The 21,005-nt window shown below is 39.4% G+C and overlaps 1 protein-coding gene across 4 annotated transcripts in view; it reads right to left on the bottom strand.

Moving 5' to 3' along the window:
* The window catches only part of RAD51B (RAD51 paralog B), a 342,294-nt gene that overhangs the window by 247,705 nt on the left and 73,584 nt on the right, over positions 1–21,005 (bottom strand). The gene's annotated exons all lie outside the window — the stretch shown is intronic.

Raw genomic sequence — 21,005 nt, forward strand, 5'->3', positions numbered from 1 at the left:
CAAGTCCAATGCAAATCAAGTTTTTCAAGTATGCAGTGCAAAACTGGTCCTATAGCACTGTTACACTACAGGAAGTTGTTTCAGGTTGTCATCTAAGTACAAGGAAAGCATGGCTTGAAGACAATAAAAAGAGCATTAGTTCTATCCTCCAAAAGAATCTTTGAGTGACAACACTTATTTTATATCCCCTTTAGAACCACAGTGGAACTGACAACAATCTCAAGATGTAAGCCAAAAGGTACCATATGCACATCTGGTATCTCATAGTCAATTTTGTCATTAAAAAGTGTACTAAAAGCTATACTGGTGCTCTGAGAAAGACAACATGCAGGTATCTTTTGGGCTATTCATCTTTCTCCATTCCATTATGTCCGTTCAAAAAGAGAAGTAAAGTTTTTCACCGGAAGGTCAAAGTGGTGTGGTTTTCTATCGACAGATAAAAAAGTAAACAACACAGATCTTGTAAATAAATGAATGCCTCATGAATGCTCTCAGATGACAAAATCATTAATTGTCCCGTAAGTCATAAGTAACGCTAAAGGAGCAAAACAGCTTTAAGGCGGGAACAAACGTTTTAAAAACAAAAAATGGAGTTGAACCGTTCTCCACTTCTATACAGCTGTGTATTTAAAAAAAAAATCAGCTCGTTCATTTAATTAGAGGAAAAATATACCTTGGAAAGAAACAGTGTTCTGCAAATCATGAAAATTACCGTGCTATTTCCCTTGTAACTAACATACTGTTACTGATTTCTAATGTGAAAGACCATAAAACTGTTTGGTGGTGGAAAGAACAGTAAATTCAGGCTATTTGAAGATTTAAATAGAACTATTTCTAGTTTTATTAGGCATATCAAAATCATAGCTAAACCTCAGCAGCAGGCTAGTGCTTTTAGGAAAACTGTAGTTAAATCAGTAAAAGTTTATGTTTCTTGGCACACGGACACCATCCTATTAAGCCTCTTTAAAGTCCAGTATCTTGGAGGAGGTAACATTTACTGTTTACTATACTTCTGGTTGTTAAGTGTTACCAGGAAGGTCCTGTTTTTCCATGACATCAGTTGCATTCCAACAGAAATGTGTGCTCAGAAGCTTCGGTAATGACTGTAGTCTCCAAGAACTGCAGCTCTGGCCAAAATCCTCTACACCTGCAGAGCAGCTGAGTGAAATTAATTTCAAGAAGAATTTACCTGGAATTTCTGATTTGGTTCCCTACAAGTTCGAAATTATTATTTTTGTTCCTCAGATCTTTTGATGGAAGCTAGAGTTGTAAGAACGCAATGGAAACACAATTCTTCAAGCCTTTTAAGGATACAGATATGAGATACCTCAATGTTTGATACTAATATATCCAGTTTCAACAGTACTACAGAACAGATAAATTCAGTTCCTATACATTGATGGTATCATGCCTCTGAAAAGTATCATTACTTAAGTTTTGAAATAAACATCATAATGCTTTATTTCCTATTTGAAAATATTCAATACCATCATAGCAGTGTTCTCACTCTTTTAGAGTCAAATACAAAAGTTTGGGGATGTCCAGATTATGTGTGCAGCTCTGACTCTGTCATCTCTGTATCCAATGCAATATGCTTCCTTATTTTTTTCTCTTTCCTGTCCACAAATTATCCTCACCTTCATTAATTCACAGGCTGAGTTATTTCAAAACAGAATGAACTAATATTTCAAAATTAGTACATCTTACCTGCCTCATGTCTCTCTCTCATCTGTTTGTTTTTCTAAAATGCCGATTAAAATATTCCTTTCTGATTAAGACACCATGAAAAGTCAACTGTTAGAGAAACATATGGATTCTATAGCCTTGAATAAAACCCCATGAGGGTAGGAACAATCTTCAGAGCAGGTGCCATACTGTTTGTAGGAAATAAAGTATGGAGCTACACCCTAAAGACTGAGGGAAAACCAGAACACCATAATATATATCATCCTGTATACAGACAGCAATAAAGCATGCAAATGGTACCCATGGAAATATTTAGCAGCAGTAAAGTAGAACAACAGTTTTGAACTCCAGTTCTATGTATGCTACTAATCTTAATTAATTAAGTACGGCTTAAGGATCACAAACATTAGCTACCGCAAAAGCTGAGTATCTTTCAGGCCTTGTTCCAGACCTGCTTTTCCTTTGCACTTAGTCTGCCCTTTCCCTCTGCTCTGTTATATCCTAGTCCAATCATCCTCTACACTAGCTTTTATTTTTGGACTGTTTACATCCAGTTTGAGCATTCCCTCCTCAAGATGCTCAGGTTCTGATTACTTGTCCTATAAGAAAAATGATGCCTTACACTAACAAAGAGGTTATTTCCTGTAGGCCTCATATTTCCAGAAAAAGATGATGACAGCATCAGCATTTTAACAATGCTTCACATACACCTAAAACATAGTCCAACCCAAGGTGCATGCATCTTGTTTAGACAATTGAGCAATTATCTATAAATATTTGTCCCATGTTAAACATGGGAGTAATATCCCAGTGTGGCAAGTTAACCGTGGCTGGTCTTCAGGTGCTCCCCCACTCACACTCTCACTCCCTCTTCTCAACTGGACAGGGGAGTAAGAAAGATGAAAAATCTTGTGGATGAAAAAGCTTGTGGTAAGGGCAGGGAGATCACTCACCAGTTACCATCACAGGCAAAACATGATTCAAAATGAGGAACTTAATTTATAGCCAATTAAAAAAGCAGTACTTGGGTTAAAAATCTGTGCCAAAAACTCTTTACATACTTTACCACTGCAGCATCTTTAACACATGCGCCCAGACAGAGATCTGTTGCGTTGTCTAGATTATGCAAATGAAAAAAAAAACATTTACATCTAATAAGGACACATTCTGATTTCAGATTTTAACCTTAGAACAGTGGTCTCCCCTTTAGAAGTCCAAGCCCACTCACTTGAAATGCAGTCTTAGGTCATTTCCCTAATGGTTTGAGGAAAGTTAGATTTGAATCAGACTCCAGATCCAACATGGGTGATTTTGACCCTGTAGATGACTTCCTCTTTTTGATCTTCTCCTCCCTGCTGCTCCCTATCGTCTCCAAATACACACCAGCTGGCTCTAGCCCAGCAGCTTCTTGAGGTCTGGGTTAAATAGTCAGAAACGTAGAACTTCCTGGATCTCAGTAATTAGTGCATTATTTCTTTCCTAGTCATGCAGAATAAATGTCAAGTCACTTTATATTTAGGGTTAGTATTTACAGACATCCTTTATGCACTACAGAGCTGAAGATTAGAAAGAAAATAAGCTCACTAATATGAAGGGGAAAAATGGGAGGAGAACCTAAGCCAACTTAAACCTGAGCTAGTGCCTCTCTGTGCAGTTAAGACAGAAGCTGTTATGTCCAGCTGAGCAAACAACTAACAGACAGGAATTCTGAATAGCAGCAGCAGTTAATAAGCTTATTTTAAAATATAACACATTCATTTCAATCCCCATGGAAAAGGCAATCACCAATTGGCTTGGAACAGCACCAGCACTAGTTCGGCAGGGCCATTTCCTTCAATAAATACACTGCCACTCTCAAGGAGAGGACAGAATGGCACAGTTAAGTTGCTATTGCCCTGCTCACCCCACCTTGAAATATTTGTGTTGGGGTAGTGCTGTTCAGTGAGACCTACATTCCTGTGCCTAAGTTCTGTTGAGGTCAAACTATTTTCTTATCTTGCTCTGCTTCCCTAAAGAGAAGTTAATTACACAGGTTGAAAGCAGCAATAGCAATTTTCCTTTCCACCATGCCTTTCATGTCCAATGATCTGAAAACACACACTACCTCCTCCGGCTCTGGGGCTGAGCAATGAATTTCACAGAACGCCACAGTTTACAGTAAAAACACGAAGCAGCCTGGATAGAAAATGAAAAGCCAGAACAAAATAAAACAAAAAACAGCTGTGTATGACAACTTCTTATTCCATCTTGTATTTATGACAATGCAAGGTTCAGCCTCTGGTTGTTTTTACCCTACACGTGTCTGCGCTGCCTTACGGAGACCACATGAAAACCCAATCCTTAAATTCTGTCAGAATTCAAAAACCTCAGGGTTGGAACAAAACAAGCTTTGCAGAGGTTTGGAATAATACTAAACAAAGCAGAAATTGATAGAAATAATAAGGAAAAATTAGACAAAGTAAGGGGAGAAAAAGGTTTCAGAACAGTCCTTGTTGTATTACTAACATTTGCACATAAAATACCTACTTGCAAGTACAGCTTTTAAAGCGGGCATGCATGGACATAGGAGATGGACGTACAGAGTAGCAACTGAATCCTACGTATAACATTACTGAGAGCTAAGATCACATACTCAACTATCAAGGCCTAAAAACTGCACCAAAAGCTGGTATACGCATTTCATGGTATATAAACAACCTGATGGGGAAAAACTGTTATGATACTGCTATTAAAATCTAGAATTATAACATAATACTCCCACTGGAAGGTTTCTGAAAAAGAGCACAAGACTAGACACGGCCAGTAGCCTGGCAAATTATACGTTTTAACTCTGAAAGAAGTTAAAACTCTTGAAGGAAACAAAACAAACCATTCTTGAAGGTTCCTTGACAGATAAAATGCTTGTGAATCACTTTCTGAAACACAAGGAGCTGCACTGTTGCAGTGAAACTGGGCAGTGTGGACTCTTTCAGAAGTAACAGAACTGTAAGTATTGATCTGAATTATGTTTTATTCCACAACACCTTGCAGAAAAACAAGCTTATGGTTGCAAGTAAATCCCTAACAGAGTGAAATATACTATATGTGAAGGAGGGGCTAACAACAACTGAGACCAACATCACATTCAATATCAGGGTTCTCCAAAACAATGAACCGAACTTCTGATCAGAAATAACTAAGGTTAACCCTCGTGTAGATTTTTAGTTTCCCAGATTCATTCAGCACAGCTGTAACGTTGGGAAGGAGCCAGATCAATCCTCGTATGTCATACATTTCAGACGCTCATTTTTTAGCTGAGAATCACAAACAGATTCTTTCTCAGAAAGTACTTCCCAAATGTTGTCAGGTATTCACCTTCTACACATGAAACCGAGGAAAGGAAAAGATACAAGGATTTACAGACTACACCACATCTGAGTACAAGATTCAGGAACAGTTTCAGATTCAAGTTGAAATAGCACATGACAGACCTAAAAGCTATCGATCTTAAAAGAGCAGTTAACTTTTAAGAGGAAAATATCAGAGGATCACAAAAATAGGCAGAGGAAAGGGTAGAGCCCTGAAAAACATGAATACTTAATGCAAGAAGGCAGATCCAAAGACAATGTCCTAAAGAAAAAGTAAAAAAAAAAAAAAAGATTCTTTCAAACACACTACTCAAAATATAGCAATTAAAATGTGAAAGTAGAACATTTTTAACAAGTACTAAAGAGGAAGGACTGAGAAAAATTCTTGGAAGAGGTCTGCAGCTGCTCTCATGGAGATTATCCTTACTGCACATAACCGTAACATCCAACCCAAGTGCCCTGAATATACTGAAGGAAGCATATTTGTGAGGTAACAAAGTTAAGAGTGCTCAGAATTCCTTAAATGATTATTTCCTTGTATCTTACATTCTAACAGACTCTCTTACCAGCTCGGAAATGACCACTGTGCTTTGCATTGCATTCTTTCCTCGAAGGGAAACCAACTTTGCAAGCTAATTGTCACCAGCAAGCTTCCAGAACTGAGTTTTTCAGCATCAGAAAGGATAGCTGGCAAGAAAAGAAAACAAAAAGGTACTAGAGGGGAAAAGAAGTAATACATTGTTAGTATTGCAGAGCCACTGCTAGGCACACAATGGGGGAGAATTGTCTGAATTCTTTAAATGCCATTTTATTTTAATTTTGTGAGCAAAATGTTACAGGAGAAAAAGCTTGCTACCAAACTATACAACATGTACCCTCATAGTTAATTCAAGAAGAGCATCAGACAGAATCAAAGAACAAAACAGGTGGTGATAAAAAAAAAGTTCAGTTTAATTCCCTACTAGTTGTCAAATCAGACTGTTAGATGGGACGGAAGATGCTGGGCGAATACTTCAAACAAACACAGAGTTGAACTAGCAGCTCTGTGAAGAGCAGTCAGTAACATCACCTGGCAGAACAACACCGTCCTGTGCAGCAGGCTGAGGTCACCCCAATCTCTTACCAAATCCCATGAAATATTTGGTTTGTACCCAAGTTCTCCCCAGGGCAGATCACAGTTCAACTTCAGCTACATAAGCAGTAATCCCTCTTCCGAATATCTACAAACAAATAAACTGTGCCTTTTAAATTTTACTAATCCATAAAAGTACTGTCTGCAATTAAAAATAGAACGTAGCTTTCAATATTCAGACTAAATTCCTTATATAATGAGTTACCCAACAACTCAGAAAAAAAGTTCTCCTTTACATGATGGGTGTGGAGAAATGAATGACAGCAGAATTAGTTTTCACTGTGCTATTTTACACTCCATTCACAAAACAGAAATAGTACAGCTCAGTGTCAATTTAGGACAAAGACAAATCCCACCTTTTGGAAAAGGAAAGCAGTTTGACCTCTGTCAGTGGTCATTATACCTTCACAGTGAATTTAACAGATCAGGTGGTCTAAGAACTCCTTGTGTGCTTCAGTGCAAACTCACACGTACCAGCTATCTTAAGCCAATCCAGATGACTTTCTGATGAACGGTCCAAAGGGTACTTATGCAATTTGTTTGCCAAGCTAATGATAATAACAAGCAACACCGGGGGCAATTTCTTGTGCTATTCCACCTAAAAATGCTGCAGTGGTCTGCCTATGTCATCAGGATTGCAAGGAAACAAAGAGAAGGGAAGCTGTACCTGAGGAAAGCTACAATGCTTTGTAGGATGAGCACTGGGTAATAGAGCAGCTTGCACCCAAACCTTCCAGACAACACATTCTAAGAGTATAATATAAGGACACCAGATCTTCTGTTAAGTCATCTTTTCAGAAAGTCAGACAAGTAAAGAGCTATTCAAGGACTAAAGTACTACAAACTGGATACCAAAAAACATGCATAGAAGCAGACTAGATTTCTACAAGGTCCGAGGCTGGGGTCAAGCAACACCTCCTTGAGATGGCCCAGAACTGCGTCACCTCACTGGCTGCTGTTCCTTCACTATTCAGTATTGTACAGTGCTCTGAGAGCGTTAAAGTTTACCAGAGATTTCTAGAGCAACTACTCCAGTTTTTCTCCTCAGCAGTTTTCAGTAAGACAAAAAGTTGTGTTGACATTGTGCAATATTTGCAATGTGCTATGTGATAAAGGCACCTTTCTCCCAGTTGGGAAGGGGGACAAAGCGTTCCTCCCACAAGTGTAGAATTATTGCAGACTAAGCAAAACAACACTCACAGAGAGCTCGGCTGCTCTTTCTTAGTTATCCATCCACTGCTGTCATAAACTTTCAAGATGCAATAAAACTTAATAGCAAGTTTACAAAGCAACTCATTTTACATCACCTGCTACACAAAGCATTCACAGTTCTAATTTCCATCCCCGTGATAATGAAGTCTCTCACTTTTTCAAAAGGATATTAACATTTTCCATTTCACTGCCCTTATCTTCACTGAAAACTTTTTCATTCCCCCCAGCTTATTTCACATACCACATACAGTTTAAAGCAACTTCATGTTTGTTCATTAAAAAAAAAAAATCTTTGCTTTTAATTTTTATGATTCTTTCACACAAAATATAAATCACAGCTATCTCTAGGACACTATGACATCTAGGCTGCTAAGACTGGAAGGAAAAAAGATATTAATTTTGATGTTTTTAAACAGCAACTGAAGGATAGAATACATGAAAAAGACTACAGTAGATAGAGAAGTATCGGCATCTTTTTCTCTCTTTTAACCCTTTCTAGGGTTTAATCCTTCATACCTCTGTCAAACTGGACTCCAAAATCCCTTTTCTTGAATTAGTGCCCTGAAAAATACCCTTGTGCTGATCTATATATTGGCTCACTCTTTCCTATTTCAGCTTCAGATATTTGCCAAGCCCATCTCTGCTTTTAAATCAAGTCACCTCCCACCATGAAGCCTCAAGTTCACATACCTATTTTGTATAGAACAGTGCCTGACACTAGTTCTGCACAGAAGTCTGAAATATTCCTTGGTGCTAGTCTCAGTCCTCATGGAATTGTCTCGAAATCACTCCAGCCCAATAGCAATCAAAAAAATTTTGGCTTTAAGCAGCATTGACTTAAAGAATTAACCAGTGTTACCAACAATGAAAAAATCTGTTAGATATCAATGTCCACTCACCCACATGTAAGTATTTTAAGTATCTTTTAAAGTGAATCAGCGCTGAACCAAATAATAAGGTTGTGAAAAAAGACAGCTTAGACATCATTTTAACCCTACAACAACAGCACCAACAACCGCTACATCCAATGTGACAAGGGCTCTTCTGAGTAAAAGCAGCTACTTTAGCCATACAAGATTCTTAAGTAGTATGGGGAGCTTTACTGTTTTTTTTCACTTTGTCTATCCTGACAATTTGAATGATATCATCTTTTTGTGGTAGCTGCTCACTCATTTCAAATGCATTCAGTGCAAAATCAGATATTGTCATGTGATAATACAGAACAATCTTTTAGGAACTGGATTCCTTCCTGAATGTTGATTTTACTTTTGCAGGTAAGACCTTACACTCCATCTGCTACATGAGTGGGTATCAAAGAACAGTTTTAGAGGCCTGGATCTGTGCTCAGACAAAAGGTAAAAATTTCATTGGAACTTACGTGATCTGAAATGAAGAATGTAATTATCTAGATGTGAAGGAAAGATCACTTTCTGCTGTTACCTATTTTTAAACACTTCTGTGAACAGGGAGCCATCCACAAGTTCCCATTCTAATAAGAAATGAAATGCAAAAAATAAGCATAAAGATGACAATGCAAGATGAGAATTTAGAATGAAGTATATTGACAAGACTACATGGACTAGATTGTACATCAAAGATTCTGCCTACAGTAATTCTGCAGTACCCGATGAGCAGACAAAAATGTAACCAACACCTACATTGACTTGCTGGTCATCACATACTTTCCCCAAAGCTGCAGTGACTGTGCTGAAATCACAGCTTTGGAGATAGCATGTCATACGCAATTGTGTCCTTTCACACTACACGAGCTGTCCTGCCACATCAGATCTGAACAAATTTAAGGAATTTTCAACCTTCAGATTGCAAATTTGCCATATTGGAGTTGTTTCTATTAACAAGCTGTTTAATTATCTACTAGGTATCACGGCAGAGTTCAGTGCAGGTTTAGAAAATAACTCTGCTTTCTTAACAGACCCTGATAATTTTCCTTTGGTGATTAGCAGCTGGAAAATGTTCCGCAATGCATTCGTTGAAGTCCCCAGAGAACAAGATGTGTCCTATCAGGTCAGACAGGCTGCTCCTGCTTTCAGCAAACCCGTCGTGAAAAACGCATGGGCCTTCAAAAAGGAGAAATCACCACAGATGATGAAAAGCATTGAATCCAACAAGTATGAACTTTAGACCACATTTTAAGGGCTGTACTATAATTCCAGTATTAGCTTGTCACTTAACACATTTTCTACAACAGACTGCTATGAGACTGATAGACTTGGCCTAAATTGCCAGGCTTTTTAGGACAAATTTCTTGAGGTAACACAAACATTGTTCTACTCGGCAACACAAGTAACTGAAGAATTCAACTCTTCAAAACCAGCATAAGTATTAATTTGCAACATCCCACTGACTTTAAAAGATTTGAGGTTCTTGGCCTGAATTACATTTGAAAGTGATATCTAGACTATGCATTCAAAAAACACAGCACCCAACTACTTTAAAGAATCTTCAGCTGTCCCCTTTATCCAGATGAGGCCCCATGAGGGCAGAGTAGAGGGAAAAATCACCTCCCTCATCCTGCTGACAACCCATTTGTTGATGCAGCCCAGGATACAGTTAGGCTGCCAGGCTGCAAGAGAACATTGCTGCTTCACGTGAAGCTTCTCATGCATCAGAACTCCCAAGTGTTTCCCAGCAAGAGGCTGCTCTCAATGAGCTCTTCTCCTAGACTGTACTGTACAATCTGGGATTGCCCCAACCCAAGTGCAGTACCCTGAACTTGGCCTAGCTGAATCTCATTAGGTTCAGATGGACCCACTTTTCAAGCCCATCCAGGTCCCTCTGGGTGTCATCCTTCTATTGTGTCAACTGAACCATCAGCAAACTTGCTGAGGGTGCAAGTGATCCCACTGTGTATGTCACTGACAAAGATGCTGAAGAACACCATTCCCAAGACAGATCCCTGAGGGACACCACCCATGGCCGGCCTCCACCTGGACATAGACCCATTGACCACAACTCTTTGACTGCAACCATCCCCCCAGTCTTTATTCACTAAATATTCCAACCTTCAAATCCATGCATCTCCAATTCAGAGATAAGGATGTGGTGTGGGACCATGTTAAAGGCCTTGCAAAAGTCCTGTTGGACAACATCAGTTGCCCTTCCTTTGTCCATCATAGAAGACCATGAAATTGGTCAGGCATGATCTGCACGTGGTGAAGCTGAGCTGGTTGCCTCGATCATTTCCTCATCTCACGTGTGGACCAACTTAGTTTCCAGATCTGCTCCATGATCTTCCCAGGCACAGAGGTGAGGTTCACCAGCCTGTAGTTCTGCGAGTTTGTCTTTCTTCCTTTCTTGAAAATGGGAGTGATGTTTCACTATTTCCAATCACCAGGAGACTGCCTGATAGCCATGACTTTTCAAATACGATGGAGAGTGGGCTGGCCACCACATCAGCCAGTTCCTTCATGACCCTGGGACGCATGTTGTCTGGCTCCATAGACTTGTACACATTCAGCCTCATGAGGCAGTCTCTGACTTGTTCCACTCTTGCACTGGAAGAGATTTTGCACCCCAGACCCCTGCCTAAAGGTTCAGGTATGTGAGAGGCATGAGAAGTCTGACAGCCAGTGAAGACCAAGGCTAAGAACATGCTGAGTACACCTCAGCCTTTTCACTCTTTTTGTTTATCAGAGAGGTTACATTCTCCTTGGCCCATCTCTTCTGAACAACGTACCTGTGGAATCCTTTCTTGTTTTTCACAACCCTCATCAAGTTCAGTTTCATCTGCATCTTGGCTTTCCTGACCCTATCTCTGCACAACCAGATGACATCTGTGTATCCTTCCCAGGCCACACACCTACTTCCACTGCCTGTACATTTCTTTTTTATCCCTCAGTTTAACCACCAGTTCCTTGTTCAGCCATGCCAGTTTCCTGTGCCTCTTCTGCTTGATTTCTTAACACTGGAAGATGGAGAGCTCTTTGGCTCTCAAAAAGACATCTTTTTGAGAAGAGCTAGCTCTTCTCCACTCCTTTATCCTTAAGAACAGTTTCCCAGGAGATCACATCCAATAATTCCTTAAAGACATGAAAGCTCATTCTCCTGCAGTTCAGGACTCTGCTCTTTGCCGGGCTCCTATTACTTGAGATCATGAACTCAATCAGGGCATAGTCACTACAACCTAGACTGCTTCCAATCTTAGCCTCTTTAATGATCTCCTCTGCATTGGTGAGTGACAGGTCTAGTAACGCTTCATCCCTGCTTGGTTTGTGTAATACCTGGACCAGGAAGTTCCCTCCCTCATTAACTCTCTTTTCTGGGTGACATTCAAAAGACAGCTTATTGAGGAGAAAAGGCATGGCATTGCTCTCACAGAGAAAGCAATATAAAAAAAAACCCAAACATTCTATTCTCTTGCAATAAAACAGCTGATACTATAAATAAAGAAAATCCAGCAGAAAAATATTTGTTAGCACAGAGCTAAATGTCTGTTCTTGTGGAAATAAACTAGAATTCAGCACAATGTTTATAATAATTAGCCTTTTAGACTGAAAAAAAATAGTATGAGAAGGACAGATAGGTCAATCACAAAATAGCTTCCAATACTTCCCTTGCTTAACACAAGGTATTGCTTGGTGTCATGCTATTCTGTGTTAACAAGCAGGAGTTAGGGGTGCCTTGCAAAGAAATGAATGGGACAACTCCAGCTGTACCAAGATTTTTTCCAGCCATGAGCACCAGAGAAGATACATCTTGCAACATCCAGCAAAGAAAGGTGCAGAGATGGCCAGTTCAGCTGCCATGAATCTTGTCAGGATATTGCACATGCTGCTTGTGGATGTTATTCATCAACCTCACTCAAAGTTCAGAGTTGCTCAAGAGTATCAACCAAATACTTCCTTACCAACATAGTTCACTTGTTCCCTAACCTGAAAGCACACGCTCATGCTATTGTGCTTGGATTTCAATAAGTAATATTTCTTTATAGAAGCCCTATGTTCACACAGTCCAGCAGTACACCAGGTCAAGCTCGCACTAGAAGATTAGATGACTAGCTATGTCATTCATTGAGTCAAGCCTTCACAGTTTTGATGACAAATTACAGGGTACAAAAAGAAAAATTAGACGCACAATTCACATTCCAGAGCTGAACCACAGTGTTCCTACTTCTTCCAGACAGATCTCCTCTCCTACGTGATAGCAGCACAAAAGAATGGCATCTTTATTTTCGCTAGAAAACAGATTATTTTCACTGGAGAGAAAACTGAGAAACAGCAGTTCTGTGATATCAACTCACAAGTACTCACAAGTACTTCAGTCCATAATTCTGAAATCAAACATCTGATACTTCTCACACAAATACTCAAACCACAGATGCTTCATTCATTTCTCAAAGAAGAGCTTTCAATTGCACAGTGTGTCTGGAATCAGGTCTCATTAGTGGACAAAGGGCATGACAATTTTTTTTTTTTAATTCAGTTGAAATAAAAATACACAATGATAATCTTTAAGTGATCTAAAGAAAAACACAGCAAACCATATCAGAGAGCATTAGAAAACTTTGCATCAAAGCAACTACAACCTACAGGACTTCGTCTTAACATACAATCCCACACAGCAGTGGAATTTTAGCTCCTGTATTATCAGTTAACAGGTTTTGAAAGCATTATCCCTATGATGGTCAAATACTTCTAACTGGAAGCTAGTTAAATGGCCCAGGTTGCTTGTCAGCATCTCATCTCTGATCTGCAGAACTTGTGTATCCTTCATTTTTACAGAGCGATCAGTTACAGATCCAACTTTCAGCTTTGCTTCTACTTTTAACATGATCTGTTTCTCAGAACTCTGTATTAAGAGTAAATACACATGCATCCAAGGACAGCAAATATATCAAGAACCTCATTCTTGACTAAGGAATGGGGTATCTGACTTCAGACTTTAGCAACCTAATGCTATTCTTTTAGAAAAACCATAGCCCAATAAAAGCTCTAAATCTGTTTTTTCTACATATCTATTATATGACAGCTTTTAACAAGTCATGTAGAGGAAGTCACTGAATGACTGAATGTGTCTTGAACTTGGTTTATTTAAGGGAAGTGACCTCTTGAGTAACCCCTGATCCACCCTACTCAGAAGCCTAGCAGGAACTGATAGCTGATCTCATGCGTTCAGCACAGCCAAATGAATATACATGCATTTGTGTGTTCTGCTTACTTCTTACAGATTTTCCATCTATTTATTGAACTTTCTTTTCCTGTTTTATTTACTTAGGCTCCAGAGACGCATCACAAATATTTCACAGGGCAACCCGATAAGGCAACTGCACTGAGCTCTGCCATGATGGAAAACATTGCAAAGCCACCACTGCTGCTTCTTCCGTCTATTTTTTAATGGAGTGCAGCTGAAATGCAGCTGGAACACAGCTGTCGGCTTTTATTTCCCAAGTCTGCACTAAAATAACAACTACAGCTCGATCATATGATAATTACCTCTGAATTAGAGCCCTGGGTTTGAGACATTACACACAATTAGAGATCAGCCAAGAGCCTGAGGATGACAATAAACACGAGGCTGAAAAGCTTGGGTTTTGGACATATTCCTTTTAAGCATTTGTTTGTTCAGTGCATTCTTCCATGAGTATCTCAGTAACAACATCAACGGGCTGCTCTTCCTGAGTGCTTTCAAAACATGGGGCTGAAAAAACACCCAACAAAACTTCACAAATACCAGAACACTTCTACATCTGTACATGAAAATTGATAATCTGAGGCTGAAGGAACCTTGGACTTAATTTTGAGAGGTAATAAAAGTCCCTTTCTTGTGGCTAGTCATTTCATCTTTAGGAGCTGCAGATTTCTCAAGTAAGTAACAAGCAGAAAGCAGTTACTCTCCCTCATTTCGCTATGTAACAAAAACACTGCCTTAATGAAAAGTATGGAAAATATGCCGAGCTGGACAAACACAAAGGTTAACTGTAAGATAATTTAGTGGAAAAAAGAAAAGAACAGTTTCATTGATTTCACCTACTCTTTCTACTCAGAGAAATCATTAATTAATTAATCAACCACACTGAAGAGATCAAATTTAGTTTCATATAACCCTACTTGTTTTAGTGAAATATTTTACAGCAGATTAATTTGGTCAATACATACTAAACAACTGTAGCAAAAACATATCTACACCTACCTCAAAAGGAAGTGAGATTTGTAACTCATTTTGTGAGGTGAACATTTCTTCATGTTCTTCATAATTTTTTCCTATGAGCATATCTTATCTAGCAACTTATAAACGTGAATCTAATACCAGAAACTGGACAAGAAAAAACACAACCACTCTTCAATGACCCACTCTGACCATGACATCCATGAAATATCTGTAGCAAGTAATTTTTAAATACTCTATCACAAGTAAGCACAGCAGAAATGAGGTGACAATGACAAATTCTACTTATCTTAATATAAACCACCACTTCATAGAATAAAATCATTTAGAAAAAATATTTCAAGATGAAACATTTTTGGCAGACCTTAGATCTGTGCAGAATAAACTTCAGACTGATATGCAAAGGAGAAAGGAAAGTTTGATGACCTCATAGCAAACACACTATCGCATTACAGAGTACATTCAGCTAACAGCTATTTAATACTTAACTTTTTGAAGAGGAGGACAGGGTCCCATTTTACCCAAGACAAAAATGAGCCTCAAAGAAACTATTTTGCTCACGGTCCCTTAACCTTTAAAAATTAACTTTTGATGGAGAGTTTAAGCTCTAGGATCCAAGCTACTATAATTTTCATTTCAAAGTCAGTCATTAATCAAACAAGTATGTTGAGATATCCCTTTAAAACATCAAAATATGTAAGAGGCCACTTCATTAATCCTGAATATTCATCCTTTTACAGGAGGTGTGGTTACAAAGCCAGAGGGAAAAAAAACAGAGACTGGAGATGGGGGAGGTGATGGTACTAAAAAAAAATAAGCCTTATTTTTCACATACAAAGTACTCGGGTACAGTAGGATTCTGTTAGCTTCAATGACTCTGATGTTATTTTTTGATTTTATTATTTGCATTTTTAAGGAAACTTAGTCCACAATACCTAACTTAATGTTCACAGTTTTTCTTTAAAAAATTCTTATCCACCGATGTTATCCAGCAATGTCAAAACAGACTTCTTGATTAAGCACCCCAGTTGCTCCCACCCAGCATAACATCTGAGTTATTAACACCAAACTCCAGCCAGCTCTTTTCCAGCAGCTGTGCTGCACTTCATTGTTATGTAACTCTCAAAATCACTTCAAGTTCTGTGTGTGAATGACCGAATAAGTAATCCTTGCTGGCTCTGGAGATATAGCCAAGCTTTATTACAAGCATGTTATGCTTCAATCTGAAACCAGTCACAGAAGTCTCCCAAGTGATAAATAAAAAGGCAAAATCCTAGTTAAAGAAAGACGGGTACTTTGCTGCACCACTTTGAAATGACAGTGATGAACAGACAACAGTCAAACAAGAAATGTAACAATGCAAGGCGAAAGGAAGTGCAGAAAGTATCTAGAAACAATCAGTACAGTAAAATCAAAATGATTACTGTAACACCTCTTGTCCATTTTCCAAGAAGTGCAAAAGCAAGGCACATTCTTAAACGTGCACCTGAACTGCAAGCCTCAGATAAACGAACAGCCTGATATTATGAATAACATGATAGCATGGAGGTTTTGCCATGCAGATATAAAACTAATTTCTCTAGTGGGTTGGTTGGAAATCTTGCAAAGATGATCCTGGAAATCACTGTAAAAGTAGCGTGAGCAAAAGTAGACTGAAAAATAAATGAGAATGAAAGTGCCTGAGTTTGTTTCCCGTGCTTAGATATAAAACAAACCTAAGAAAACACCAAAACCTTCTAAGAGGAGCTGGACATAGCATTGCATAGAAGTTCAACACATGCCTGAGCTGATGAAGAGTCCAACAGTTCAAGATGTAGAAGTCATAGTGCCTGGCAAGTGGATTATAAAAAAAATGGTTATGTAACTTGTTCATAGACTGATACAAATCAGAAATTAAGTCTATCCACTTAAAGTTCTCCACGGTGCATGCTTATATGCTCATGGGATACAGCAGTTCAGATCCTGACAGCACAGCCTGCAGAATAAAGCCTCCCTCGCATCTCAATTCTGGACATCCCACAACAGTGGAGATGAGAAGGATGGTGCAAGATACCACATCAGCTGCATTCCTTCAGCAGCCCAAGTCCATGACTAAAAATTAGCACTTAGGAGATGAAAAACAGATCTGGAAGGTGAGCATACAGAAAATAAGTGATCTTCATTTCTCTCTAAGTGGCCTGTATATATCTGCATTCTCTAGATTCCAATAACGAATACTGTTCCCTGAGGATAATGAGAAAAAGGCAGCAAACAGTCATAACACTGCCTTTTGAGTAAACTCTTAGATTTAAGCAACACATTTTTGTAAAGTTGAGATGGGTTCTCACTGAGAGTCTTGCAGGCTGAGAGCAGCCCAAATTCCCCAAGGGGGATCTGCGTGCTCTAAGAGCACCGTGCAGAATGCCTAGGCTGCTTGCTTCACGTTGGGCTGGGTATCTCAGAAAAACAGTACGTCAGGAGTTGATGCCTGCTACCTTCTTAGGCCCAGCACTGAGACAAGTGTGTGCAGACACGGTTCAGAATCAAGTGCAAAGTTGAACTATACTTCTTCCTTCTGCTTACGAACCCTAGGTTTTGATCCAAATGTGGTAAATGTTTCTTTCTTGAAGGAGAGCGTGAATGAAATATAGTGTTATGCTCTAATAACCTGATACAAAACAAAACAGTTACGGGTAAGGTCTATAAAGATCCTTTCATATGAGTAATCCCAAACTATTCACAAAAGAGATTGGTGAAGTGGGCCTTAAATCATTTATTTGTTTCAATGTTCCCTCTCTTTCTCATTTTGCGTATATAAATATAAAAAGGCCCCCATAACTACTCATTAAGCAAGAAGATTAAAAGCAAACAGTTCAATGAACCTTAGCGATTACCAGAGACAGCATAATAACGCTGCAGGAACAGCTACATTTTCCTACTGGAGGCACACTTCATTTTTTTTTTCCTGGGCCTTTGGATATATTCTCATGATATAAACATTTCATGTAACAGCAAGGCCCAAATACATGGACTGAGCTGTAACTTCACCTTTCTGGAGGGTCTCGATACCCCCCTGGTGGCAGCTCTTCCACCCCGATGGGTGCCAGGGGACTCCAGTTCTTATCATCATTAAGATGGCATTTTCCCACATTTACACAGCTGTTCCATTCAGAAAGGCTGACCCTGAAATGTTTTTGAACACTACTCTGAAATTTCCGTGCTTCTCTGTTCTAACAAAATATATTTCTTTTCTGTAGGCATCAAAAGCCATGGCTAAAAGTCACAGCAGTTTTCTTAACAAATATGTTAAAGAGCTATTGCTTCCCATTGCATAAGGCCAAGGGCCAGACATTCAGTTCCATTACAAGCACCCTACAGAAACGTATAAAAACACTCATAAAAATGCGTTTGTTTATATGGCAGAGATATGAATGAATTAATACCCTAGACAGAAACTACCACAATATTATTAGAGTTTATTCAACCTGCAAGAATTTTATCGACTCTTAAATCACGTCCCCCTTCCTTCTCTCCTCCCCACATGCATCAATGGACTCTTGTGTTTTGGTCTGCAAATATTTAAAGTGGTGTGTCAAGTCCTGCTGCAGAAGCCTGCTGGTCATGCCATGCTATGAATAACAGACTGAATGAAGGGAAAACAGTTCCTAAATCAAATTACGACTCTTGGGGATAAACACATTTCCAAATGATGTAATTATAACAATATGTCACACTCTGCTGAAGACCTCATATAACATTAAAATAAAGAATGAGTGGGTAGGAAATATAAGCAAAGGATGACATAATATTGTTCCGTGCCAGTTTCTGCCTGTTTTCAATCAGGCTAAATGTCAGAAAGTGACTTGGGGGAAAACAAAAAAATCTCACTGACAATCAAGGGAATTTCTGTTTAAGTCGAAGGCCTGTGCACCAAGGTCACATTTGATCTTGCAATATAAATAAAGAAACCCTAATGAAGTGTGTACAGAGCCTGGGAAAGACAAGCAGGGGCATGTCAAATCCCAAATAAACACACCAATGTGACTTAAGACATGCCTGGAGAAAAGTTTATTATTTTATTTCTACCCCTGTATATATTTGATGCCAGTAAAAACTGCTGCATCACAAGCTCTTAATTTAGTCCACTTAAGACACAAGGGGACCTCGGATGGTTGATCCTAAACACGCTTGCACTAAGCAACTCAAATGAGCTGGCAGAAAACACATCTCAAATCCAGCTAAATGCTTGGTATGCACGAGCGAAACGAGTTGTACCTGGTTCAGACCTGAATCCTTGCTACAGCAGTAAATCGCATTATCAGCATACAAAGTGAAGTCACTTGATCTTATCAAACCTGAATAAACCCCACTGTGGCTTTGCTATAATCCCCTTATGAGAACTCCGTGCATCATTATTTACCCAACTGTTATGTGGGTGGAAACAGGAGATGTTCACCTCTGGCAAAAATGTGTGCAACTTTTCCCAAGCCAATAAGTTGCACCTGCTTATACCCGCGCTGAAGCCTGCCTGTGATGTCAACAGTGATACTGTCTAGAGATAAAGCAGTTCCTGTTTTGTCAGAAAAATAAGATGTACTTCAAAATGTGTCAAGTCCCTCACAAATCCTTCCCACAAAAGGACGGCTTTAGAATGACTTCCATAAGACGAAGGGCTTCTGTGGCCAACAACCCTGCAGAAAAATGAGCCCACTCTGCATTCCTCCCTATCCAGGCACCTCCCATGGCAGCCTAGGGGTGGTATGAGACCACTCTCCTGCCACCACAGCCCCTTCCCAGGGCTGAAAGGGGCTCAGCTCTGCAGACAACCACCAGGTAAGAAAGGGATAGGAGCCTATCTGCCTGTTCTCAGGCACTGCTCTAACTGCTGAGCAATCAGTGAGATGGAAGGAAAACCACTGCCAACTAGGAAAGAGAGAGGAAAAGGGAGGGAAAGAGATGACAAACAAACCAGGCTCATTTCCACTGCCAGCCCTCATTACAGAACCATTCACAAAGTCCTCTGCCTTCAGACTCCCTTTTTCAGCTGTACCACACCTAGCTCTTCCAAGCTCAGTGAAAAATCCTTCTTTGCTCAGAGGCTGAAGTTTCTCTCCAATCCTGCCATTCTCATATTCAAGAAAAACCACACAGAAATTCATATATAAGAATACTATAAAATCCACATCATCACATCCAGTTGCTTTCTTCAGTATTCTTTAACTATCATTATACTCACTGCATCTCCATATTTTCTCTTCTCTTCAAATATCTGAGTTTTTTTCATAGTTAGATTTCATTTTCAAATACTTCTTGCATACCATAACTATATAATCATCTGAATTAAAGACAAATACAAGATTATGAAGAAAACAAACTAAACTTCTCTTGGGTGAAGCTCCCACCTTCCAATCTGGGCATCAAAGAACCACATTTAGCATAAAGCTCACACTACCTGCTCCTAAGTACTGCTGACCCACCAGAATTTCCATTCACACAAAAATGGAGTCTGCTCTTTAAATAGGACTTGGCAAGAACTACTGGAACTTCTGCACTTCTTGACCTTAAAAATACCAAATAAATAAATAAAAAAATTGCATGGACTCATTCATCTGACATCATTGCCTTGTGCTTCTGGAACTTGTCTGTGTTAATGGATCACTTGTCCTGGTTGCAATGAACCAGTTGTCCAGCAAGCTGATGATGGCCAGGCAGTCAGGAAGTCTTACACAGCCCATTCTGCTTTGACAGGTCGGTGAGGAATGTGGTCTGTAGTGCGGACAACAACAAATAGCACACAGTGCAATTGGCAGCTGGCGTTTCTGGAAATACATGACAATTCTCCTACATGAGCCGCAAGTGGGAGTCACGCCCATGTGAGACACTATATCTGCAGAGAAACGCAGCTATACCACTAAGCACAGCTCATGGCTACAACAGGAGAAAGGGACACAGGTTTGTTTAACTAGCTGTTCATACCAGAATGCTGACATTTGGAGATCGTCGCAGACCATTACTGAAATTCTGCCAAGATTGTGTTCGTTCTTCTTTCCTATACAAAGAATACATATTCATAGAATCCTGTGAAACGAAGTATGCACTGAATCCAACCTGAAAAACTGAAAACCAATTCCAGGCTTAGGAAAATAGGCAAAACTATAAATGATCTGTGGCATTTGCAATGTAAGCACTGTTGCTCTTACACAGTGCCTGAAGGACTGGGAGGACCCCATTAACTCCTTCTTACCCTCAGGAAGTCTGCCACGCCAAACTGAATGCTGTTACAAAGTTAATAATCAATTAAGATTACAAAGTTTGTTTTCTTCCTTGTACTCTCTATGCTATGACTAGTTAGCGTGCACGAAAAGCAGCACTGAAACGTCTAGCTGCGCTCAACATTATCTAAGCATGTTTCCCAACAGTCTAAACCAAACAGTAGTTACACTCGCATGGCACTGCTTGTGACAACGCACCCCAAAGCTCTTTGTTTACAAATAGTTCTAGCCTGTACTTTAGGATACAGGACT

The sequence above is a fragment of the Gallus gallus genome, chromosome 5 (genome assembly GCF_016699485.2).
Source record: "Gallus gallus isolate bGalGal1 chromosome 5, bGalGal1.mat.broiler.GRCg7b, whole genome shotgun sequence".
NCBI lineage: Eukaryota > Metazoa > Chordata > Aves > Galliformes > Phasianidae > Gallus > Gallus gallus.